The sequence below is a fragment of the Achroia grisella genome, unplaced genomic scaffold, assembly GCF_030625045.1.
Source record: "Achroia grisella isolate CSIRO2021 unplaced genomic scaffold, CSIRO_AGI_Agris_v1 utg544, whole genome shotgun sequence".
In the NCBI taxonomy this organism is placed as follows: domain Eukaryota; kingdom Metazoa; phylum Arthropoda; class Insecta; order Lepidoptera; family Pyralidae; genus Achroia; species Achroia grisella.
In genome coordinates this window covers 2,677,979-2,705,838 of record NW_026712929.1, presented here as the reverse complement: position 1 = coordinate 2,705,838, position 27,860 = coordinate 2,677,979, and the positions used below count along the sequence as shown (strand labels likewise).

The 27,860-nt window shown below is 31.0% G+C and overlaps 1 protein-coding gene across 2 annotated transcripts in view; it reads right to left on the bottom strand.

Moving 5' to 3' along the window:
- Positions 1–1,231: 1,231 nt before the first annotated feature.
- LOC131847913 (homeotic protein ultrabithorax) overlaps positions 1,232–27,860 on the bottom strand; it is a 161,681-nt gene continuing 135,052 nt past the window's right edge. For both annotated transcript variants that reach the window (XM_059197623.1, XM_059197624.1), the window contains one exon: positions 1,232–3,855. The gene's annotated coding sequence lies outside the window, so the exon portion shown is untranslated. The remainder of the gene's footprint in view (positions 3,856–27,860) is intronic.

Genomic DNA, 27,860 nt, shown 5'->3' with positions numbered 1-27,860 from the left:
GGAAGTGCTTCATCAGCTCGTTTGCCATTCCAATTTCTTTCATTGACTCTTAGTTCCATGATACCACAGCATCTCACAAATAAAACACTAATTTAAGTACTTTAGAATGATGATGAATAGGTTAGCCGTATTGTTGATTTATTTTGTATTGTTATTCTTCATCTATTGTTTAGTACATGTGATTCTTCTGCACGTGTCTCTCTAACTCTTCCTAAAATGCTGGAACGTTATAGATAAAATTTTATATCTGTCTTTTAATGGGTTCATGGATGGTTTGAAATCACAATAGAAGCCGGGAGGTAAGAACCTGCTACTTTTCCAGTTAGGAATACGTCTACCGGGTACATATATACTACCGGGTACATATATATACCGGGTACATATACATATATACATTTTTACTTTAGATATGTATTTATATCTATAAAAAAATATTAATTTATCGAAATTTTGACTCTTGAAATGTTTCTTCACAAACCTAGGTAGGTTCCATTTTTCCATAAATATAGTGAACATTTATGATACATACTTACCCAAATATAATAGAAATTAACGATTTGTATGTGTAAATGACTACTTTAAACATGTATTCCATAAATTATAAAATACTAGGTAATATCGATAAATTCATACCCCATCCCTAATATCTACCTACATACATGTTTATTTACGTAAGTACATATAGACGTATTCATGCCAACTCGTTTTTCGAACAAGCAAGCCACTTCATTACGCCCCGAACGTGGTACGATCATAAATTTGCCATCATTGGCAAATACGAGACAAGATAAGACGGAACGAGCCTCTCTCGCGGATCTGGCGACCTTTGGTGACCACCTTTAACGTGAATTGATGGATTAACAACGCAATCTGGGAACCAATTCAATACAAAATGTTTTCTGACATTTATTTGACGATAGCCTATTTATGACAAGGAAGTAGGTTTAAATGTGACTATCACAAAAAAACTTCGTGTGGCAATTTTCATTTCTGACTGACTTTACGATGATGGAGACTCCGATAAAAACTTAAACAAATTAGTTCTAAGGACTAGGTCTGAATTGCCCCCCACCTTCTCGACTTCAGTTCAATGTGAGATTCAAATATAGGTATAAGTAGTCTATCAAATTGATTACGTTAACTTAATGTAACATAAGAGATAGATAATAAATAAACATACATAACTTAAAATTAGGGTTGCAATTTGAAGAACTAAAGTAAACGCAGTGAATACAGTAACAGAATTTTATTTAATGCAGATCCATTTCGCACTATAGCCGACATTGTACAAAAAATTATAATATCGCTTTCCGTTCATATGATAGGTAGATAGGTAATATAATAATTACACAACTTTTCACACAATTACAATCATTAAACACAAACATTTAAATCATTTTCTACACTAGAATCCCGCGAGTTCATTTAAGTATTCCTTCATTTATTACTATTTAATATTAATTAATTATGTTACATTACAATAAATTGGGCCTACCTAGTGTATTTACGTATGACAAATGCTTCGTTACGAGGACAAATTTATGTTAAATATTCGTGAGCACGCTTCAAAGGAAATTCATTAAAAACCATTTCGTACTAATAAGTTCCACCAAAACCCGTGACTGATAATTCAGTGTTCATAAAACAAGTGAACTAATTTTGAATTCCGAAAATATACAACAAAAATAAATTCATTACATACCTTATGTATAGATATAAATAATTAGTTTATAGTAATTATATTTACAATATATAACAAAGAGAAAACTTAGACGAAGATTCTTTCAAATAAACAAAATTACGCATCGTAAACAATAAAACAATAAATTAAGGAACTATAAGAGGTATGAGTGTGTGATGTTACTATTCAATGTAAGTAGAAAACAATTTGGCACTTCCATAAAGATAAATGAAAAATGGAGTTGAAAGAATCTTATCCAAATTTTACATTCTACATTATACAGGAAACAAAGTTACGTATATGTTTATAGGAATCCAAAAATATTACCACTACTTGTATCTTAAAATAAATTACATTATTACTTAATTTAATTAGCTATTCGTATACTGGGCACAACTAGTTTTGATTCGTGTCATTTTTTAAGTGACTATAGGTAAACTATTTGTCTAAGAATAAGTTAAGCTATCGACTAATAAATGGAATATTTTTCATACTAAAGCTTTTGTATTTACGTATATAGGATCGCTGACGTGTCGCAATGTAACAAAATAATTTATTCAAATAATGTTATGAAACCTGCCAAAAACAAGACTCAATTTATGAGATCTTAGAAGTAATAAATAACAACTTTTTTAGTTAGCATTCGATAATCAAAAAATTAAAACAAATTAAAATATTCATTTTGCTCATGCGACATCCAGCACAAAATATATTGTAAAAGTCTGTAATAAGTAATACTATAAAATATTGTGTACGTATACAGACGTTGTACATCAGATTTTTTGTTACAATTAGGTACATACAGACTAACCTTAATATTTACATTAGATATTATTATAACTATGTTATCTTAACACGTTCAATGCTTGCTTTTATATATTATAAAATACTGATGATGTTATATTTAAGTGAATTATTAAATGGTTCAATAAACAACACATTGATGAAGCTAGACAACATATATCGAGATCAAACACATACACCTGCTTCACCGTTTGCTTATAATTTGTTTAAATTTTATATGGTATACAAATATTGAGCAATTATATAATATTCACTCTCACAAAGGCAATGAACGTGTTAACACTAAATCGTGTTTTGAACATTTTTTAACCCCACTATCACCATTATGTACCTATATCAACCAGAACCTTTATACGACCTTTAATTATTCTTTATACTTTAATTATGTCTTGCTCAACAAAATACCTCTTGATGTATCTTAATATAAATATGAAAATCATCCATAATAATGGAATGGAAATCTTGAACAGTCATGCAAACTAAAGTATGTAATAAAATGCCTACACATGAGCGAGTAACTATAAAGAGCTGTAAAACCCACACCGATTCGACTCCGGGTTTTTGTAGATAAAGTACGATTTCGAGTGAGCGATAGTGGGGCACGATTCGCACGATAAATAAAAACACAATTCCATTTGAAGCTCGGAGCTGCGGCGCGGCGGCCGTGTCCCGTGTACCTCAGCAGGCGTTCAAGATTTATACCGGGAGATGCGGAACAATATATCACGGAACCAAACGCGGGAACTCGACCTATGCCTAGTGCAGAACAGCCACCGTACCGATGGAACATGATAGCAGATCAGTTCGATAGATAGCGGCACTCTCGTAACTAACACTCGATAACTGTACGTTTAATTTCAAAAATATAAAATTTTGTATAAAGTTTCTTCACGGCGATCGTTTCGCAATTTCTTACACTACTCAATAACGTATTAATCAATATTAATAGACACATCTATTTAATATCTCCATATATTTATTCATAAGTTAAGGTAAACGATAAATAAGCGGACACCAAACCGCGATTTTTCATCCGAGCTTCATATAATTTATAGTCGACGATGATATCGCGACTGGTTCTTTTATTCGTGAAATAGTGATACGCGGAGTGTGCTCGGTAAGCGTTACTAACGGGAAATTTTGACAATAAATCTCCGACAGTCGATTGCCTAAGCGGTTGTGTGGGCGGGCAGAAAAATGTATTCTATAGTTGAATTTTGATATCTCGATAGCGTCACAGGCTTTATGATTTCAAAATTAAAGTGGATTTAGAGAGACAACATACGGATGTGAAGCGTGCTGTAGGATTCGGGACTAGCATCTTCCCTAACACCTACCAAAACATCGTTAACGTATTACGCGACGACCACCTGAAACAAAAAGAAAAGCGAAATGAATTAAAATGCCAATAATAAAAAAGTAAAATGCAAACAGCGTGTTTTATGGCAAATCATTTTAACACTAAAGCGATGACAGTCAAGTGCACATAAAATTTTATGAATAAAAACGTTTACTATATTAATAAAACATGTCATGCTTCTTCCAACTAATTGACATTATAAACATCAATAACGCATCTATTTCAATATTTAAACAAACAACAATTTATCATCGTCTCGAAATACGTCCTCATAAACAAGGGCGGACTTAAAATGCAAATAATTTCGCGCGAGCCCCATGGGTATGTTAAAACAAACTCAGCATTCTAACAGCTTTCCATTATTTATCGCTTACGCTCACGGAAAGGCGATTTTTTCAGTTAAAGTTAATTTCTAGCGTAATGCGTATTTGATAAAAGGCTGTATCTCTGGCAGCCAGGCTCCGACGAGCCCGGTCTGAAATTAAGATGTAACATGATGCGAGAACGAGCAAGAGCCGCTAGATTTATTGCTATACCACTTTGCATATGCTGATTTACAAAGACGATGGACACTATACAGAGTGGATGCGTGTGAGACAACTATAAATTATGTGTGACAATCAATTTAAATCTGTCGATGACCTTGTTTATATTAACGTAATATTTAATTAACTCAGAAATTAAAAATAAATCACCTTAAGCATTTTTACATATCTGTTAAAATTTTCACTATATAATATTGTATTGGAATGTGTATGTATATTTATTGTTATGTTTATGATCTAATCCAATTAGTTCATTACTAGAACAATTATTTATTACCTTCTTAATATTACTCTTAGTACTTGTAAGAAAGCTAGTAAGCCCGCCGTACGATTAATCGTACATAGTAATAAGTCTACAGATATTGATTTATCGAAACGTTTATATTTATTGTTAATAAAAAAATGTATTCAGAAATTATGATTACTTTTTGATATACTAGATCTTCATAATATAATAGTAATATATATATTACTATTATAAAATATATTGATTTAGATAGATACCAGCAAAACATGCTGAATGAATGTATAAATATTTTTAAAATTTATAACCACTTTTGAGTATTTTAAAAAATATACATGGATGTACACCTTGCTCTTTCCGAAGTACTTCAAAAATAGGTTCTCAGATTGACTGCATTTTTATATGATGCCTCAAATGTTTTGTACACAAAAAGATTTGGTTAATTAATTTTGTAAATAATAGTGTGACCATATACATTTGGTCAATATTTGACTACTACTTCTTGAGTTATCCGTAATAAAGTAATTGAAGTCGGTTTTATCGTGGTCTGAAAAAATTAGTAATCGCAACTCTATATAGATATTTTATTGCTGATGTGGCCCATTCGCGACGAGGCGGGCGCGAGCGGGACGACTGTCTGGCGATCCGCAGTCAGCGGAAAGAAACATAACAGAAACGCTCACGCTTGCCTTGCTTTGCAATATCCTCCCATAGTTTGCAAACTGTTTTATAAAAAAAAAATAATAGCACATTCTACCTTAATATTTAAGATCATACTATCTATAAAAGGCTCCTACAGGACGTATTATTATAGTTTTATATTACGATATATATATTAAGAAAATTCATGAATCAGTAGCATTACATTATTTAAAAATCCAATATTCTACCAGCCTGAAAATAGGTCATTATTTAGATACTAAGACAAGTGTCAGTGATCTCTTACCTAATAAAGCATGTTCCGACCAAAGTGGCAACGATTTGTTCTAAAGGTAATTTATACAAAATTGTATTTAAGAAGTATTTTAGTTACATAAAAATCTCATTAAGATTAGGGATAGGAAAGTCCATGATTATCGTAATGTATATTTCTAATACTAAGGTCTGTACAAGGGAATTCAGATAATTTGGTAGCACTCTATATATTACGACTATGTTACGTTACGTAATCAAAAGAAATTGTTCCCTGTAAAAGTATAAATACAATTACAGTTACATAGAGTACATATTCAAAAAGTCAAAGTGCAAAAAGGCTACCTACCACTCGGCCGGGGAACTAATAAAGAAAAAGGACGCCAACCGAATAATTGATACGATTATGTGTTACCACTACAAAGTACAGACGATACATAAGGCTATATACAAACGTATTAAGTAAATCGAAAGAAAATATAATAAATACTTAATATTCTCTGTCTGTTTGTTACTTTCTTACGATTATACGTCTGAGAGAGAATACGTGAGAATAGATAAGAGAGGTAAAAATATCTAGAAAAGAATAAAATAAAGTTATGAAATTTCTATATTCATTATTGTAGTAGTTAAAACTACTACAATAATTATTCAGTAGAACTTCGTACATATAAAGCTACATTATTATCATCATATCAATTAATTACCTTTTCTATTAGGCATAAACCGAGTTATTAGTACATAGACACAAGACGATTACAAGATAGTGTTCAAGATGAGAAATCAAGTTATATTCTTACATTGTCATTATACAGAGTCTAGTCCAGTTACTAGTCTCTAGTAACTATTAACCTATAAATAAATAAACTGCAATATACAGATATTCAAAAAATATCATGGATAAAAATTTTAAATAGTCCTTTTAAGTCACGTAAACTTAGCAAGTTGACGTGTAAGTCAATGAACTGTCCACTAACATCCTGAATTCCTTTCTATTTGCAGCTGGCCAGTATGAACACAGCACCAAGAACAATGGAAGAAGGGCGGCTAGCGCTCCGTCAAGTGCGAGCGGCAATAAATCGTCCAGGACGCGCAATTTGTTGAATTACAGCATGCGCCAGCCAGCCACCGGGCCGACGCGAAATTAGCTCCCACAGAGATAAATTGACGGCGGGCCGCTAAATAAATTATTTGGGAAAACCGAGAAAAAACGGGCGTCTTCCCTTGATAAGGGTTGCGAGCGCTCCACCGTGGAAATAATGAATATCGACCGGCGTTGCGTAACTTTTCAAAGTATTGTCCGCTGTTGTGTTAAGTTGTGGATTTTGTCGTTATCATTTAGTGACATGTAATTATAGTATATTAGGTAAAGGTATACGTAAGCGGCTTATGATCAAAATATGTAGGAACAGTAATATATATAGCATTATAATAATGAGAAGATACAAAATAAATTTAGTGATGTGATTTCGAATACTTAATACAGATGGTATCTTATTTCTGTTCAAGGAAACCGTAGTAGTTCCTTTGCTACTTGGACTTACGACGATTCCCTCGCGAATGATAAGAAACACTACACGCAATCACATTACTAAATATAAGTCAATCTGATTAACGGTCACATAATTAAACAGTCACTATATCAAAGCCCACTCGGACTTGATTATAATAAAGTTAAATGAACGATTATCACTTTATACCGTTAGTTAACCTGACCACTGCTTCTCACGGTAATAAAGTGGCAGTTAAACTTCAACTTTACCTACGTATACACAGCAGAGTTTAATTAATTCTAAGAATAGGACGACAGTAGTCAAAGAAAATGGAGAGTTTATTTCAGTTTTTTTAGTATAAATGTGCTAAGAGTATTTCAAAGAACTCCTTTATCCAGGTTACAGGAACCTCTCTTAATCTTTCACAGCATTTAAGTTGTTTTGTTGCTCTACTGTTTATTTGTTTTTGTTCTTTTTTCTTTTAACTTTTAACTTTACTTTTTGGTATAATAATTACAGAAATCTGATATTTATATATTAGAAGCATATCTTTGACGTCGATTACTATGGTGATTAAATATACTACTGAATGTTATGACGGCATACATATGACGTATATAAATACATAACCACAGAACGATATTGCTATTGCTACAGCTAGAAGTATATTTTTTTATCTTTATTTTAATAATTAAGATGAATTAAAAATATAACTTCACTTTATGCTGACACATGTATCATATTAAAGATAAAGAGTTATTTTTCATACTATACTTCAATCTTTAAAGGGTTTCACCCTTTCTTTCAACAGGATTAATCTTAGTTGTATATTCGAGATTTAGCTGGCAATAAGAAAGATGCATAGGTGGGCTTACGGAGGGGCGAGAGTGGCAAATTGTCTCAGATCCCCCTCACTTGGTATTGGTATAAGAATTTTATTACATTCGTTAACGCATATTAGATTAATGTGTAAACATTTTATATGCAAATAAACTGTGTAAATCTGACAGTTGGTAGTAATAAGTTTGAAATTTAACACCGTGTATTCTTACAAAGATTATTTATCTATCTAGACAATATTGTCATTTAATAAAGTAGTTATATATATACTATATTCCATCATGCATTGCCATGCCTTTATTATAGACTTAGTTGCTACTGAGTATTTCGTTCATAATAATTCTTCTAACATCCGATACTGATTATACTCCCAAATGGTAATAAATAGATAGTAGACAAATGTATTTTTCTTGCAAATGTGTATGTGTAAACTATATCAAATTTGTAAAATTTATTTCAATTCATATGTAGATAAACATATGTACTTTCCTATTACCTGATATAAACAATGACTTATACCAAGTAAATACCTATAAAATTTGTTTACAAATACTGTCTATTAAAGAAAAAGCACGTTTAAAATTAATAGGTTATTGTGTGAATTCAATGTGAGTGAGATAATAATAATATTGTATAATCCTGTATTTGGTTTAACGATAACTAGCGCATGTTAGTTAAAATACTGTGTCCTACCATTACATTAATTGACTTTTCTATGATTAAAGTAAGCTGCTTTATTTTAGATGAGACAAATAATCATATAATAAGTAAAGTTTATTTTTCAATAATAAAATAAAATTACCTGCAGTAACAAAATAATACTGAATCCCCAATTTATAAAGTGGAGATCACAGTACAATGGGTAAAGCGAAACAGTAATGGCGTTGCGTAGCGAACACGTCAGGCGAGCCACATACGTCGGGCGGGGTGACGTATGGCCACTCCAGGTATGGGGTGGGACGAACGAACCCCCGCCACTGAGACTTTAAAAATGGATTCCAATTTCAAATGTGAGTTCGAAGACGTAATACCGATTTTTTTTATTTAATACCCCAAAAGAAGAAAAAGATTTTATTATTGCTTAATATTTACTAAAAAAAATAAAGCGACGATAATTATGTTAAAATCAAAGTCCAACTTACATATAAGTGAATTATTATGAACAACTAACTGTAGGTAGCTAATGTTTATCTAATTATTATTAGGTAGATATATCAGAATAGAATCATTTCCAATGTTACTTTAATATTAGGACATACAACATAATTTAGTATTAAACACTTTGGCAATGCGTATAACGAATAATAACTTTCTTCAGAGAGATTCACAATTCGTTGATTGATCGTTATGTAACTGTCTATTTATTTATCCATTAAACATCTAGTCGATAGCTCAATGAGAATGTAACACAAAGTTTATTCTACATGACTGTATATCTAATATGAAATAATTTCAAGTTGCATATTTATAATATAATTTCAAGTATAACATAAACAATTAATAAGCATATAAAGCGTAGTTAAGTAGTGTTCACAAAAGTCTAAGTTATTTTCTCACACGCGATATATCAAAAAGATGAGCTTAAAAAATGTATGCTAATATTCTAATACAATCGCTCGGCAAGCAATATTAATATTATAAAGGGTAGAACAGTTTTTTTCGCGCCGAATCGCCCCCCGCCCGGGCCATATATCAGGATTTTGGACGGGCGAAGCTAAAATTTGGACGGTTTAAGCTGCACGTAAATTTCACAAAACATGACACGATGGAAAAAATCCAACCAAAAAGTTATATCAAATATTTACTTGTCGAGATGGAAATTAAAATTAAAGAGAGAAACAAATATTTTTAAATGTAGATTACGAGACGCGGTGTAACATATCCTAATAATAGTAAATATATACCGTGGTAGACTTTGTTTAGTCATTTATGTGGATACTTCTATCTAACATACGTGTATTTTAGCCACCTAGCAACTTGCTTTGTAAGACGAATTTCGGTTGAATAGAGAAATGAAGTAGACAAATAGAGGTTAAAGAGGTATTACATCGTCTTAGTCTTCCATAATAACGTATGAGTGGTGCTATGAGTGTTACAATAATGACGTAATGCTATTCACGTCAATAGGCAATGGTACGTGGTACCATCAAGTAACATAAAAAACATAGATTCCTAATAGCTTTCTAGACTTAGGAGTTTTGACTTGTGTTGATAGTCAGTGTAAACGCGTTATTTGTAGAAGTCGTTAAAAATTTATACCCAATAGATATAGTTTACATCAATTATAATTTAATATGTACACATATTAATCTTTCCTGCCAACTGAGATGGCATGTCACTTAGTCACTCACAATCCTACACGATGTTCAACATAGATGCTTTGAAAGGAATTAAAAAGCGCCACATATCTTTCAAGGTACCGACAGATTATACGGTCATTTTAAAAAGCCCACGTAGTCATATGTCGTTTCACGCCATACTGAACTTTCACATTGCACCGATTAATTTTATTTTTGGGTTCCGTTAATGCGACAGACGTGCGTGGACTACTCTTTTTCTTAGTTATTTTAGTAACAATTTGTTATGTACCACCATTAGGTTAGGCACGCAAGGGGCGTAAGCAATCTATTTAGAGGAGTTAGCTTACATTTGTGTTTTGTAACATTGACACCTATTTGTTCATTTGTGCGTACTTAATTAATTGAAGAATGTGCTGATTGCAAAAAAGAAGCATGAAGTCGTATGAATAAAAAAATATTAATATTATAATTACAGTACTTACCTATAGCTTTGTGCTGATATTATTTTGTGATAATTAATATCTGGGTTAACGGATATAACAATGCGTTTTTATTTATACCATTTATAGAAATTCTATATATTCTATTTTCTAGTTTCATATAGGTAATAATAATTTGGGCAATAGTAATATTAGTGGATAGTTCCACTGTGCATAATATCTGTACTGTACAGTCGCAACCAAAATAATTAAGCAAAAAAAACATAATGAAAAACATACGGTTGCCAAATATTGAAACGAGGAAACTATTTAATCTGAAAACTTTTGTAGGTTGGTAGTTGGCGATAAATCAGCGAGTTGTCGCTGGCGTCGATGCCAAGGAAATAAGATGAGATCGAGTTGGCAACGACGTCGGCGTCGTGTGTAGACGGTGCGTCGTATGCATAATCTGTCATTGTTATTGCGCTGGAGAGCAGTGTTACTTCTGGAGTATGGCTAGTTCATGATTCCAAACATGTTGTAAAACCGGCTTAATAATAATAAGAAATTGAAGATCTTATTTATTAATAATATATTCAATTATAAACGTGAAAGTTTGTGAGTATAGAAGGATGTTTGGTTGTTTGTTGTTACTCCTTCTCGATAAATTACTGAACTTTTTTTCTGAACTCAAATAAGATAAAATAAGAGTTCATAAAGTATTAAAGTACTTATTAAATAGTATGAAATTCTTTCATGCGCGTGAAAGTGTAACGCATTGCGTGTACGGCGACTATAAACTAGACACTGAATGTCGTCGGCGTGATTTATAACGTGATCGAAAAATCACGTCATTAAGTTCAGTTCTCATGATCAATGTCAAATTTTACTTTTGTAATAAATTTAGGAACCATATTAATTTAATATATATTCTACACTGTTGTCCCAAATGAGATAGAGCTATTGACAACTGTCGACATTGTTGTGAAAGTAACACTTGAAATGCCCACATTTCTCAGAGTCTTTCCAATTAATTTTTGTTTATTACTTCTTTAAAAATTTTCGCCGGATGGTCAGTCAAAAATGTAAACTAACACAAAAAAGTTATGATATCTACCAGGTTCGAAGCAGGATATGCTTCACTATGCCTACAGATACTTGCACTTAATTGAAATTTCTATTGCGCTTAAAAAGTTAATACCTAAACATATTTATACATTATTTATGTGCACAACTATGCGGATTTAAATAAAGTGTGCAAAGAAAAAATACATTAAATGTCAGTTACATATTCAACGGGTTTCAATTGATATATCGACGAATTCAACATTATCTACTAAATTTATTAGACTCGTGTCTATAAATTTAAAACGCTTACAGTGTCTTGTTTGTCACGGCACCATTTTAATGCGTTAATGAAACATTAACCAAAACAGAATAAGAATTGCCATTTTGTAATATTAATTAAACATGTCTACATCTTAATTAATTAATTAGATAATTTCAAACAGGTCCTTAATGAGACTGTTAATATAAATTAATAAATTTAATGTGACAACCTTAGCGTTATTATAATTACATTCCGAGTACCTCGAAATATTAATTTCGTACTTAGTCCACGTAAATATAAATAATATATGTTTCTGTACCTATGTACTATATAAGACACAGACGGCCTTTATATCCATACTGCTAGCAAATTACAATTCTTCATCCCAGTACAAGCGGGACACGAAAACAATTTTCCGTAGAAAAGATTACTGGGAGAGTCTGCGATGTTTTCTTTATTATACCCAATCACGTGATACAACGATAAAGTATTTTTCACTATTATTATTTATTAAGGATATCTTGTGGTGTTTTATGTTACTCCTTCTGTCTTTTCTTAGAATGAATAGGATAGTGACCATTGATCAATGTCGGCGGTGCTCGTTTCCGAAATCACGTTTATCATAGATCACATTTGTCTAAGGTTTTAGTTACAAATTTCTTAATACACAACGTTCTATCTAAACACGTGAATGAGGAAATTTTAACTCTTTGTGTATATCATAAAGGTTCAAATTTTAGTGACGTCTGTTAAGTTTTATACTGAAATTATAAAGGAGATATCGTAGAAGTCGCGAGCCACACACGACGAATTACGAGCGAAGCCGGGACGCGGGCTTGAGTTATGTGACCGCGATATAATATTTATGAAATATGTTTTATATTTGTTAAAATCCCATTTTATTTTTCAAATGTAGTTAGGTAAGTATAATATATTAAAAAATATATATTTATAAAATTATTAAGTAATACTCCCATATGCTTTAATCTCCAGTCACTTCTAGTTTTATATTGCAACCTTTTTTTTTAGTAACAAATTCCATGTAAGTACCTACTGTAGTACCTAACTCATGAAATTAGATTTGATTGATGTAAAAATAAAATAATATTTATTTTATTTACCTATCGAATTAATAGAGAAATGTTTATCTACAAACAAACACAGTCACAGAAACTAAACAAATCTCACAAAGCAGTTACCGAGGTGAAATAATAATTGTATTTATTGATCTGATTGATTGAGCTCGTTCTTAATTTTGTAATAAGATATCCACAGAAATAAAAATGAATGTTAGTAAAGAACAGTTCCGACATCTTGCTAATGCAGCGAGATACTGAGATAGAGACAGTACGCAATTTGTCATTGAAAACAAACAGCGCAGGAATAGCTCTAGCGAACTGACAAGTTTATGGCGTACGCTAGATCGCCACTTTATTCAGAATAGATATAATAGCATATAATGTAATAATCATTACATATGAATGATCATTGCTATTATGTATATGTGTTTCTCCTTATGTGCAACACAAATAACAGATAACTTACTGGTAATTTATATTGTTTTATAAGTTCCTTAAGAAAGTAAGAATTTCTATTCATGTCAATAGCACTACCTACTCTCGAAGTACAGTTACCTACACTCGCAGTTTCTGCGAGAACTTTAATTATAATTAATAACAGTGAAAAAAAGTGTAGTCGACTTGACTCAAAATCTCAATCACAAAAAATGTCTAGGTATATAGCACCATACAACACTGGTGAGACTATAATGTAAATACACCTGTACCACCTAATCTGCTATTGGTTGTAGAATTTTAGGTACAATATCTTAATAGTCATCATACTGCATTTTCTGATGTCTGGAACAAGTTGTTGTCACACACAAGTTGTCACTTTAAATCAAAAAGATTTTTCATCTACTTATTTGAAATTTCTGATTTTTAAGAAAAATAAAGATAAGTTATATTCGAATTATCATGATTCGTTAAAGCCGTAGCAAAGAACGATAACAAAATGCCCTTAATTCTCTAAACATTTTTAATCACATGCAGCCGAGGACAATCCCAGCGCCGTCTCTCGTATTAATTTTGTTACCAAATCTATACCTACATTACAACTGTAACTTATTTTAATATCACTGCAATAGCTATCAGGCTCGCGACCACAGTACCTGATGAAAATATGTTGATGAATTTAACAAAACTTGTGATATTTTTAATTAAATATCGTACTATGGGTAAAGATCTTTTTCAAGAAACTAGAGTGATTGTCAATGTAATTGCAAACATTTGAGACAATTATTAGAGTTCCTCCTAAATGGTATGCCGCAAGATGGCGCCGCTGACGCGATTTGTCAAAAGGAAAACAAACAGGCCAAGAATAGTAGCAGCTGACAAGTTTATAGCGGGCGCTTTCGTCTGAGTCCCCCGTTACGAAATTATACGAACAGACGAGAAATTTTATTCAATGCTACGAGTTTTCCGCTTTTAGTCTCTATGTAGGTACCTACTGATATAGATTTATATCTATTTCATCTATGTATATTCGCTACAACGCTATCTTATATCTAGCGGATATTGCGACATATGCCAACACAAACAATGTTTGTTATTTTTTTTATTATATCTGTGAATTTTGTGACGTTTATTTTTCGTCTTTCTTTATATTCCTCTTTCTTTACATTATCTACTTCAAAGGTATAAAAGTTTTGCTTTTACTATTAAATAGCGAATTTGAGTGTGAATGTCAAATCGCATACAACCGTGAATATATTATGATGACAGTCGACATATCATCCAGTCAGAAAGTCTACTTAGAGAAGTATTCATGAAGGCTATGTCTTACTCTCTATGCTTGAAGACATTTATAATGTTTGATAAGTTTTAATGAGCAGAATTTAAGCTTTAAGTTTTATTGTGCAGCTGTAAAATAAGGTAATTCCATGATTCTTAATATTAAATATGTAGTAGAAATTCTTATTTGTTTCCTCGAGTAGATAGAACTTAAGATATTCATCAGGGAAGGATCAGAGGGAGAAATAAATATTAAAAAAGTCAGTATATCACAGTCCGAACACGTAACTAGTTTCCGCGGATATTTGTCTAAGCAGAAACAGTTGGAGACGGGGGATGCGATTAGAGTAAACGCAGACTTTCGACATAATGTTTTCATGGATGCTGCAATGGGTACCTTGTACTACTACGACGTAAAAAGTACTTAAGACTCGCTTATTTCAAGCGGCAAGTACAATGCTTTGTACAAAGGACTTGAGGCAATGAAATTACAAGATATCGAGACAAAACCCCTTAGTCTTACGGAATGTCTATCTTACCAATATTATAAACGCGAAAGTTTCTGAGTATAGATGGATAAATAGATGATTGTTACTTTGAAATCGCGGACACAGCTATTATCTCTATATTAGTCAAAGTCATGCTTATTTTAGGAGCATTGACCACCATAAACAGTACATAAGGATCTGATATTAGCTGTCTGCATATAATGACAAGTTTGAGAATGTCATTAAATCTCCTTGGATGAATCTAAACTCCCTTTATTGTATTAGGGAGTTGTGATCCAAAATATTATTCTTTAGGTACATTTTACATTATTATTTAAAACTTTCTATTTGCTTTGTATCGGTATAAGGTTTAATATGGAGTATTTAGAACAGCGCGATTGCTGCAACCAAGAATCGCTGTTGCTTGTCGCAAGTGTCCGGCCACCCTACAGAGGGTCGTTGAAGTTACGCGGGTAAGAGCGCAACAAGAATAATACAAAATGTTTTTCATTTTCTTTATGTCACCCTCGGCAGTCGTAAAGGCATTAAGCGTGACCAAACTTTTGTTTGATACCGCCGATATAAGTATGAGAATAATGTTCCGATGTACAGCAACAAGATACAAATTATAAGGTAGGTAATACCTACCTGAAACCAAATAGATAAATTTTGTTCCATCCCAACAAAATTTGTATCTAACACTAGGTAATACAATTTGAGAATTATTGAAATTCGTTCAAATTTGACATAGATATCGCTCAAAATGCATAAATATATATATATATATATACTATGATTTTATTGTAAAAATTGCATTACTACTGCATAAATGAATACATACACAGACGGCAAATTGCAGACATAAGTAGGTATGTACCTAATATTTATGTTGATTGCAATAAAACTTTCAATTTGTAGAAAAAAAATTGTTGAATTCACATAAATGTAACTAAGATACTAAAATAAGGTTTGTGGATATTCTGTCCCAAGATCAATTTTGAGACAAATCACTAAAAATACTAAGAATATTATAGGCATACGTATGACGATATGATCAGCGCCCAATATTGATGACTGCATCAAACTATACATTTCGTTACATTTATACCTGTAAGTGTTTGTAGATCATAATAATTCGCTTTAGACCGCCTGGTATACCCATTCACAACCAAAGTAGATAAAATGGTGCTATTTTTTATACAGCAATAACCTAGATGAAATGTGAAATGGCTATATATGTACCGTTCAATACCAAATGAAGGAGATTTTTCTCCTGCGTCTGGCGGTCCCCTACGTTTAGCTTCATTATAAGGAAGTTAGCTAACATATGTATAGGGATGTTTTCAGTTTGGTCACGAACAGTAATTTCTGGAGAAATAGAGGGAAGTAACAATGAGCATTTACGAACATGTTTTACAATGTTAACGTATTACTTAATAATACTATAGTTTTATTTTATATAAATACAATTAATATTTACTATGCTCACTTAGTAGGTATATTAGGTACATGTATATAACTTTGTTGTGGTTTATATTGAAATACTCAATAAAAAGTATATAACTAAAAATGTCTTAATTATTGCAGCAATCTATGATATAGGTACCAATTTCTGTAATGATTAAGAAATCTTTCTTTTTTAATGATAAATAATTCTATTCCTGACTGATTTTGTGCAATAGGAATGCTATGGTTTCATAGAAGCAGCTAGACAAAAATGTTAGCGTTAGCATAAACCACTCACAAACACTTTTCAAATACATAATGAAACGCATTGTTATTAAATAGGTGTTAATATCAGATATTAATGTAGATATACATATTATACATATGTACCTATAATTATATTTTTATGAGAATATTCATGAATGTAGCGGTTTGAGTCGAGCTGAGTTTCTTGTCAGTTCCTCTCATCTCGAAAGCTTTCCGAACTGACCGTAGATTAGACATATCATAAGAATCTGTAATAGACCTATAAAGATATTTTGATTTTGATTGATTTTCTGGTGCTTTATTATTTCTTCCAACACCAATGGGATATATATGCGATTATACCTATACTTATATATGTTAATTATATTCATTTCATAGTCAATTCTAAGATTAATATTTTAACGTTAACATCTCATACGAAAACCAAGATTAATGGAGCTACAGGAACTTCCTATAATTAAATATTTTCTACATCATTAAGAAAATTAGTAACCAACATTTTTTTAGTTTATTACACAATTCTTAATAAATTATACAGAAAATGTCAACGACCCCGAACCTTAAAGAATACCATATGTCAACTTTGGCCGTATATCATATCTGGCTATAGTTAATAATATATCATGTTACCTAATTAAGAAGGCGTTGAGTAGGCGTGATTAAAATTATCTTTCTCTACAAATACACATAGATACGTACTTACAGATATTATAGATAAGTGTGAGAATTTATTTATATTGGAAACCCACTTGCTACATACAAAAAACTTTTAAAGAAATATAGATACATTAAACCTATTCGAAACTTAGAATACGTACACAATAAAATATAGGACTAAATAAATCTTTACTAATAAAAACCATAAATACAATAAACTTGACTTGCAAAGTGACTTAAATATCAAAAATAAATAAATGATTATTGATAAGATTTTTTTTATTAATACCAAAACACCTACCGATGCAGGTAAGATTATATTTTTAATACATGTAGGTATTTGTTTGAAATAACAAACAATCTTAAACAATTTTATAAATTCTTTCACGTATAGAGTTAGTTACGTTATCAGCGAAAGGCTCTATTCCACGAGCAGCACCGTAGGACATAAGTAGTATTATGTAATATTATGTTATCTGTGGTAGTATTATTATAATACAACCTATAAATAATAATTTCTGAAGTTCGTATATTCGATTATTATTTTTGTCAACGCTACCACTAAAGGCCGTTGGAGCACGGAACGGGGCCGGAGTACTACCGAGTAATTACTTTATTAGGTGACGCCGGAAGATGCTCGCCGCGAAATATGCCGATGGCAGCCCTAGCGACAAACGACCGCTTTACACTAAGTATTATGAAGGTTACTTTAATATCCATTATAAACACGCAAAATAAAAATATTATTTTTTACTTTTTAAAGTCACGGCATAAAATTAACTGCTTTTCAAAAATTAAGATTATTTTTTCTACTTTTTTTTTTTAATGCAACAAATATGTCTACTTACTGATTTTCATATTAAGAAAGAAATCAATGTTACAGGACAAGCTCAGCGGTCTATATCTTTAGTTATAGTCATTTGTTCAATTCCCTCATAAAACAAATAGGTATTTGTACTTATTTATAAAAATGTTTGTGTATTGTCCGGGTGTATTACATTTTCTAATATATAAAAAATAATATTTATGCTTATCTCTTGTCTAATACTCATAGTACCTAATATAATTTTTGCTATTTTGATATTGAAAGCACCTAATGCAATAGGCACTGCTGAGATGTAAATGACAACCCTAATATAAATAATGGCTCCCCTGTGGTGTTTGTAACCACTTGCGAAAAATAAGACAATATATTTAAAATTATGCAACTGATTTGTAATTTTAACATAGAATTTACATAATATTTATTTGCTAATAATGGCTCTATTATTTTATATAGTAGGTAAGGTTTAGTAAAGAAATACAAGGAAGAAGAATTTCTAAGTAAATTAAATGAAAATCAAATTATATTTTTAATACATAGGTACTTAGGTAATTTAAATATTGCTACTTAATCTGACATCAATAGTAGTTCAATACTATTGACATATCTATATACTAATACACATGTAAATATGAAAGTGTGTCCATCTGTCTGTCTAAGCTTTTCAGGACTGACCTTCATATTACGTGAAGAAATGAAAAGAATGATTAATGAACATCACATCGACGTCTTAAGATAATTAATATGTACGACATAAATTCACTTACAAACCTAAATATAAGTGGACGACAATATATCTTCATTCCATTAAATCAAACTGAGAGGCGTATCTACTTAAATCACGTAGCACCAGCATAACACTCGAACAAACCACGGGGCCACTCCAAACGACAAATTAACAGCGTCAATTACTTACTACTACCGGCACAACGCTATCGCGGCAATGAACTAGCGGCTGCGACCCGGACCTACCTGTGGATCACTTCTAACTGCCCGGTAATAATATTTTATGGCCATTACCTTTATAAACACGAGTAAAGCATTCTTGCCGTAAAAAACTCAACGACAATTGCGTAACGGAATTCCTTTTTTGAATAGGACAAAAGATCTATTATTGACGCGTTAACAAAAGAGTTTTTATTTTTAAAAAAGATTCTGTTTTCAAATTTTTATTCTAGTTTTAAGAAAGGTTGCATTATTGTGTTATGCAATTTTAAAGAAGTGGAGTTCGTTATATTTGATTTTTTTGGAGAAAGCATGATACAATTGACAATGGAGTATCATTCTAGGAAGTCGGCGACGGGATGGGGATGTGCCAAAAAGAGATAAAGTAGTTTTATTGATCTATACGGACGTTCGGGCGGTGCGAGTGTGAGTTGAATGAAACGAAGATAACTTACCGCCCCAAGTTTGTCTGTCCCTTTTGCTCAGCTAGGTTTGCCAATGTCACCATCCCTCTCGGGCCACGTGACCTAAGCAGGGTGTAACTCACCCTACAGCGGCCATAACTTACTCATAGCGATAGGCAGTGGGTACGGTTGCAAAAAACATGTCTATTTTTTTTTATTTTTTTGTTTATAATTTTTTTTTGTAAAATTCAGAAATTATGTGAAATATATATATACCTACGCAGTTAATTCAACAATTTATAAATAATATTTATAAATGATATACATATTAGGATTTAGGTACCAAAAAGTAAACACAAAAAAATGTATCTGAATATGGCCCCAGCCTGAACGAAAACTATATAATTGATACATGATATTGAATACATATAATCGTTTGGTTTTTAATAAAAAAAAAAAGCTTATATTCGTTCTCGTTATACAATCTGTCTTCATATTAAATTTCATTAAAATCTGTTTACCCGTTTAGTTGTAAAAAGGAACAAGCAGACAGACATACAAAATTTTGAGTTTATTAGTATGGACACGAATAGGTCCGTTTATAACATAGTTATAAAAAAATGACATACTTAACTCGAATATCTAGGGTTACAATAAATTATATTTGAATGGACAAAGAACGGGTATTGTAATATCATACTACTTATAAAAATTTTTACTTATAAGAATTTAAGTACCTAATTAATTAAATAAAATATACATATGGTATACCTTCAGGACCATTATCCCAGATGGGGTAGTCAACGGTGCATCACTTGAGAATGACACGTATCGCTCAATAATAAGTAATAAAAATACTTAATTGATAAAATAATAAAATAAAAGAACATTAATATCATAACCATACCGGGAAATAACTTTTTATTTGGTGCTGTTCAGCCCAAATGTGCATCCCATAAATTATGCCGCTCCTTGACTACTTCTTTCTCTCTTTACATTTTTTGTCCCGCTCGCACACACTTTATTAACCGGCTAGGTCAATCCACTGGGGTACTATATCTAGCTCTTTGTACGTCAAAAATATAATTGGAAATCTGTTGTCGCAATAAAAAGATGGTTTGTAATAAATAAATAGCTATTTAAAAATAAGGAGTGGTATAATATTCAAGGATACTGTATTAGGGCATGACAAGGAATACTTTATACAAAACTCTACCAACCTGTACCAAGCCAAGCAGAAAATTACATTGTTACCTATATATTCCTAAAGATATATTATAACATACCTGTATATATAACATATCTGTATATATAACATATCTGTAGAAGACTCTTAGAAGGCATTTTATATTTCTTATTATTTTTTATAATTGTAGATATTATATAGCACATATCGCTGTTGTAAAGTCTTATCTATTATTTCATATTATCTTAAAAAAATCCCTAATAATCCCTATTTATCATCAATACTAAATGTCTACACTATATATATATGTATATTATGTACCTAAGTTTAAAAACGTTTTCATTTAAGTAATTCGAAATTACCTTATTGTAATGATAGTCAATAGAAGGTAATCTAGCGGTATAACAGACCGCTATACTTCCCATAGTTGCAGTTCGATTCTTCGCACGGTACAAATATTTGTATTCATGTGTTGTTTTTGTTGTACTCGTATTGGGATTATTACAAGCAGTAGGTACCTACCTATTTACAAAACAATATCTTAGCATATTAGTTGTCAAACTAAGCTTGTAACTAAATGACGCTGTGTGAATTGTCCAGTAGATATATTATTATAATTTAATAACTTCAGATGTATGTAAAATTCAAACATAAGATTTTTAATTTGCAATTGAATCTATATCTATATCTGCCTAATTTCATACATATCCGCAAATGTTTAATTAAGTAACATTAGAATAAGCAACAAAAAATCTTATGTAATAAAAACAACATAAACGGAACTAAACAAGGATCCGTATGCGCGGCATGCAAGCCATTCATAAAGTTATCTGTTTACAATAATTAATTTCGAGTGGCACTAAATGTAGGACCGCACAATCACGGGCCGAGGTGTTTAACCGATCGTAAACGTCAACTTAACGATCACGATAATCGTAAAGTTGTCGTAAAACAAATAATTAGTTGTTAACTTTACAGCTTCATGCTTTACACTACTTGAATGGATAAACAAATAAAAATATGGTCCTTTTTTTTAGCACTGTAAATGTTTATTTTCGTTTTATTTCAATTTTAGTTTTATCTCAATTTAAAAGTTTAAGCACCGCCATCTGTTGTCGAGTAGTAAAAAATAATTGTGTTGTATAGATTACTTGAGGAAATCATATTTTTAATTAAGTTTATTAATATCATATTAAATTAGGCTTACTACGGTGCTTATAAATTATATCAATGCTTACAATTAAATTTATTCAAATAGATAAAAATAAGATTCCAACAAAGACAGCAATAAACTTTAAATAAAAGAGATAATAATATAGTAATATAAACAAATACATAGATGTTCATAAGCAAAAATGACAATATTAAAAAAAACGAATCACTTCAACCAATTAGATTGTTAAGTGAACTGTGACAATCCAACAACCATTTGAATAAAGTTTTATAGCCTCATAAACCACCACTTGCTGTAATAAAGTGATTTATCCTATAAAATAACAGCTGATCGCCGTGATTAGGCACAATAGGAGCGAACTCATAATTTTACAGCCAATTTACAAACAATAAAAGTCGTTCTCTTGTCTTACACGCCCATTCGCCCTCCGATATCTCCATATTCGATGGCCGAAAGTCGTAACTCCTAACTTTTATGTTCCAATAAAACCATAACCGCCCTTGAAGTTAGTGTAACACTAACGTGTAGATGGCGCTCATCACTCAACTACCCGTAACGCCATCTGTGAGAAAATCAGTGAAGCTTTTTATGAGCCATTTGAGGTCGACACGTCGTAAAGTTGATGTTTTACGAGTTCGGTTGATGCCGCTAGTATAGCACTGCAGTTATTATTCTGTAACTCTTTCACATGCGTTTCATGCGCATTTTATTTTGTAAGTAATTCATAGACTGCTATATAATACATATTTTTGTAGCCATATATTAACATTCTGTTGTCATATCATTAATATTAATTCAATGATATATAAGAACAAATATATATAATGCTATCGTAATTTACTCGCCGGAACATTTTATTTAATTTAAGTATATAAATTACAGTAATTGTAATTAATATCTATATTTTTCTAAAGTATTTTTTAAATATTAATAAGGCAAGTCAATTAAGTATTTATCAGATAGGGTTATTAATTGGAATAATATTTGAAATGAAAATAAGTTTTTATAACTTATTTTCATTTCAAATAACACATTTTGAAAGAATGCTTAGAATTCATCATAGAAAAGTGTATTGTCGTGTTATTTGAAGTGGCTGGCAATATACGAACTGTAAATTGGATCATAAACATTCAGCCCCAACTTCGCGTGGGCCAACATCGGTAAACTCGTAGTACATGAATAACGCCGCAATTATGTGGTGGCGCTCCATGTCAGAAATACGAAATGCGACATCTATCGTAAACTCGTGGAACCTTTAAATACGTTGCTAAAGTTTGGACGACTGATTAGCAATTGATATAGAAGTGTAAATATTATTGTTGATATGATGAATTATTATAACCAGAATTAAATTTAGAGGTTTTGTAAAATTTTTATTGAATTTAGATATTGCGTTTATTGACATTTAAGTATTAGTCATATTAATATTGTATGTACTTCACGCCGCTAGATGGCGGTAGTCGCCGTTAATCATGTACAATTACGATTAATACATTATTATTTATATACCTAGTACTTTTTAGATTAAAAATTGATTTTTTTATTTTTTAGCAGACATTTTTATAACCGTGAATAGTACATAAATTTGAACTATGTATACATTATTACAACTCGTAGGTAGGTATTTTTTCGTAGTTAGATAATAGGCACTAATATATATAAGATAGATACATTATATTGATTTACAATTTGTTACCTTGTAGCTATGTACGCAGTTTCACAGGCATTAAATTTATACCCTACATGTTAATCTTATTAAATTATGTATAAGCTATTACTTTAAAGTTTCATCAAATTCCGTTCAATAATCAAAGCGTGCGTGAAAGAGTAATATTCATCCATCCATCCATCTATTCATCTATAGATAGGTACTCACAAACTTTCGCGGTTATAATACTTATTATTAAGATTTGGAATAAATGACATACCACCATATTTCTAATTAACAGCAACTACTAAATCCTTGAAAAATTAATAAAAAATGAAACTTATAGACATAAATTTTACCTATAAAATATTTATTACCACAAATTAAAAAATCATCATCTACACTTATTAACTGTTACTTATAAGTACTTAAAATTGTAATATGTTATTTTTTTGTTCATTTAATGAGTAACAAGCGTTATTTTTGTATTTTTTTTAATAAGATAGACGAAGTAGACTGCTAATTTACTCGTAATTATGAAATAGCAAACTGCACATAAATTAAAATCTTAGTTTTCCATCACACCAGTTGCCTTATAGGTTAGGTAAATAGGTAGAGACCTCTTGTTTTTTTATTTTTTAGACATAGATTTTTTTAGTTATGTATATTATTATTAGTTAGATATGGACACAAATTTAAAAAGAAATATATACGGACCATATATTTTAATATATAATTATTAGTATCTGCCACTAGTGCCATTTAAATCTTGTAGGATTTATGTTTCGTGTCGTCTTATCAAATAAATCTTATCAAATAAGGGACAATCCACTTTAGTCCAATAAGAACTGCACTTTTCAAAAGTGACTTATTTATATCTAAGAGTAATAATCCGAGATTATACAATGTATCCCCAATTATGTACATCCAAATTAAGTTACAAACCACGCTAATCCACCAAGCGAACCCAAAACTAACATAAATTCAATCTAAAAAGTTCCTCGATATCTGGGGGTAATTATAAAAGCGGGGCTGAGTGACAAATCCTCGAATAAAACAACAAGGAAATAATTCCGGACATAAATCGCCCTCTCAGTGTGAATAGAATAGCAATTATTTGGTTGAGTTGGTACTCCACCCGATCCACTACCATTGTGTGTCAACTCGACATTTATTCACCGAGTTCAGTTATATTTTCCCATTACTATATTCCGTTTAGAATTAAATGTCTAATTAGAATTATAAGTATGATCTTAAACATTATTATAAGTATGATCTTAACATCTTAATAAAAGTTTAAATACTGTATATTTTTAATTAAACGCGAAAAGCATATAATATTTATATATCTATGTTTCTGTACTATCATACCTGTAAGACATACAGATACCTAGTTCATGTGATTAGATAGTGTTCACGACTGCTGCCAATTAGAATTATCAAATGCTATATCGACAGTTATACTAAATAATTTGTTTGTTGAAAATAATAAAAAAATTGCTCTCTTTTAATAGTAGATATAATAATACCAAAAATACATGTGTCAAAGTAAAATATGAGACAACATTACAGTTATTACCACATACTAAAGTGTAACACAATAACTACAAAAAAAGTAATTCAATTGAGTTTCTTGCCAGTTCTTCTCAATTGGATCTATATACCGCACTGGACGGTAGGGAAAAAATTAAAATAGAATGTAAAAATTTGACGTTCATAAGCGGCTAAAATGTCCTACATGAATAAATGATTTTTGAATTTGAATAATTAGTAGATACCTTTATTATAGTTAAGGTACTATTACGGGAAATAGAAATTGATCATTACACGTTCTCTGTTTGAATTATTTTGGAGTTAAACTCAACTTTATTTGTATTTTCCTCATAGAGACTGATAAAACTATATTTGACTATCGTTTTAGATATTTAGTGTAGTATTTAGAAGAAAATTGAATTTGTCGTTTTTGAAATTTGTAGAGTTTTGAATTTGAAACGAGTTTCTGTCGAGTTTATCCTAATCATAGTAGGCACTATCGCAATATACAATATCCACTCTAGTTAGAACTACCTCACACCTCCATTCCGGTAATTTTATGGGACTTAAAGGGTTTTCTCTTACTATGATAGAGGTCCATATTAAGTGGTTATAATATAAAAGGGACACAGTGGATACGTACGAAGGGCCGTTATGTTGTTTAATTAACACTGTCACGTCTTAAATTTCCAAGGACCGTTAGTAATAACTTTAAATTTACCTCGACATAGTTTACTTTGATTATGTTAAGAATTTGAATGTAAATAAGCTAACTAATCTACGATATTATTATATAAAACAATTATTAAGTACAATTACACAAATGTTTGTTTAAAATTAATAAGAAACTAACAGTTAATTGCAACAATTATCATAAATACCTATGTATATAATTTGAATAAGGATTTAAGTATTGTATATTGAAATAGTCAAGAACATATAAAGCAGTTAATTTTGTATAATAATTGTAAGAAAGTAACTAAAGTTACTAGTACTTTCTTATAATTTGAATTACATATATCATACATAATATTTGCTAATAAAGTGTCGATCTACATGTTGCAAAGTGATCTCTCATAAATATACCTACCTAGGTAATATAAATAAAACACGTTACGATTATATTTACGAAAAAAATACGGCCTTGGACGATTTTTTTATAACAACATGTTTTAATATTTATGTAGATATCTAAGTTACCCACTTTGTGTATCTAAGCTTACCTTTATTAGATTAATTTTTAAATAAAAATATATAAAAATATAGTATGTAGGTAAATAAGTATAAAATTTATACGCGGTACTTTTATTACATTTATTATATTATTTATAACGATTCAACTCGACCTCAGAAAGTTATATGTCGTGATACAGAGCAATAAGTCTTGTTTGCCCTTTTTATTCAAACGATACCAATCGCAGACTCAATTACTGGCTTAAACATCGCTATCAAATGATAAAAAACACACGCCCCAACTTTAATCAGAGCCTTAAACAATACCGCGGAAAGGAATCTCTAGAGCAATAAAGAAAGGCGAATAAAGATAAATTAGCGTATCTCCAGAGAAGACGGATAGGGGTCGGCGGGACCCCGGCAAGGAAAAACTTGGGGTGCTGCTCAACCCTTCCCAGTTTATTTACTTCATACGCCCTCTGTCGCTCGAGTTTGATAGAGTTTTTATTTATCCGGACCACGCCGAAATAGGTTATAGCTATTTACAGTTACCCACTATTTGAGAACAGTAATTAGTATTTATTTTAAGCGCTCTGAATGATTATCCTATATAATAATTAGATAATTGTGTTCACCGGTAAACGATGCATTTTTAATGACTCGGATATGCAAACGGTGTGATTGATAAAGGAAATGAGGGGAAATAATTAACAGTTATGGTAACTATTGACCGCAACGATACAATTAGTACATTACTAACGGTAACATATCTATTGAATAATGGTTTTGTCAGGTGTCAGAATCCTTAACGAGCCGTAGGAAACTTTTTAGTAGGTAGGTGTAGGTACCAAGAAGGTTAATCCTAAAAAGGTTTCTTGACTAATGCTTTTATGAAATAAATTAACGTTTAAGAATGAGATTATCAGTTTTTTTAAGATTTGACTTCTTTGTTCATAACAAAGGGAACATATCTAAATATTATTAGAGCAGAACCTAGTCCATGGCACAATCAATCGCTTTGTGCTCGTGCATGATGATGGATACACTATGGATGGGCCAATGGAATTTATTTATCTAATGTAACAAATAAAGAGTGCCTATAGAGATCATTTAATTAATATAAAACATTTTTTATGCAATAAATATAGCCTATGTTACTCAGGGATAATAAATGAAGCAGATTTCTAATGGTGATAATTTTTGTTTAAAGCGGCCCAGTAGTTTTTGAATAATAAATTCATCATAATTACACACAATCATTACACACATAGCATCAAAAATACAAATCTTTATTATAATATTAGAGTAGATAAGTGATCTAACCCCGATCCAATACAGTGAAAAATGGTACAGACGTACACAACAATAAGACCGTAGAATCTAAGGAGAAAAAATA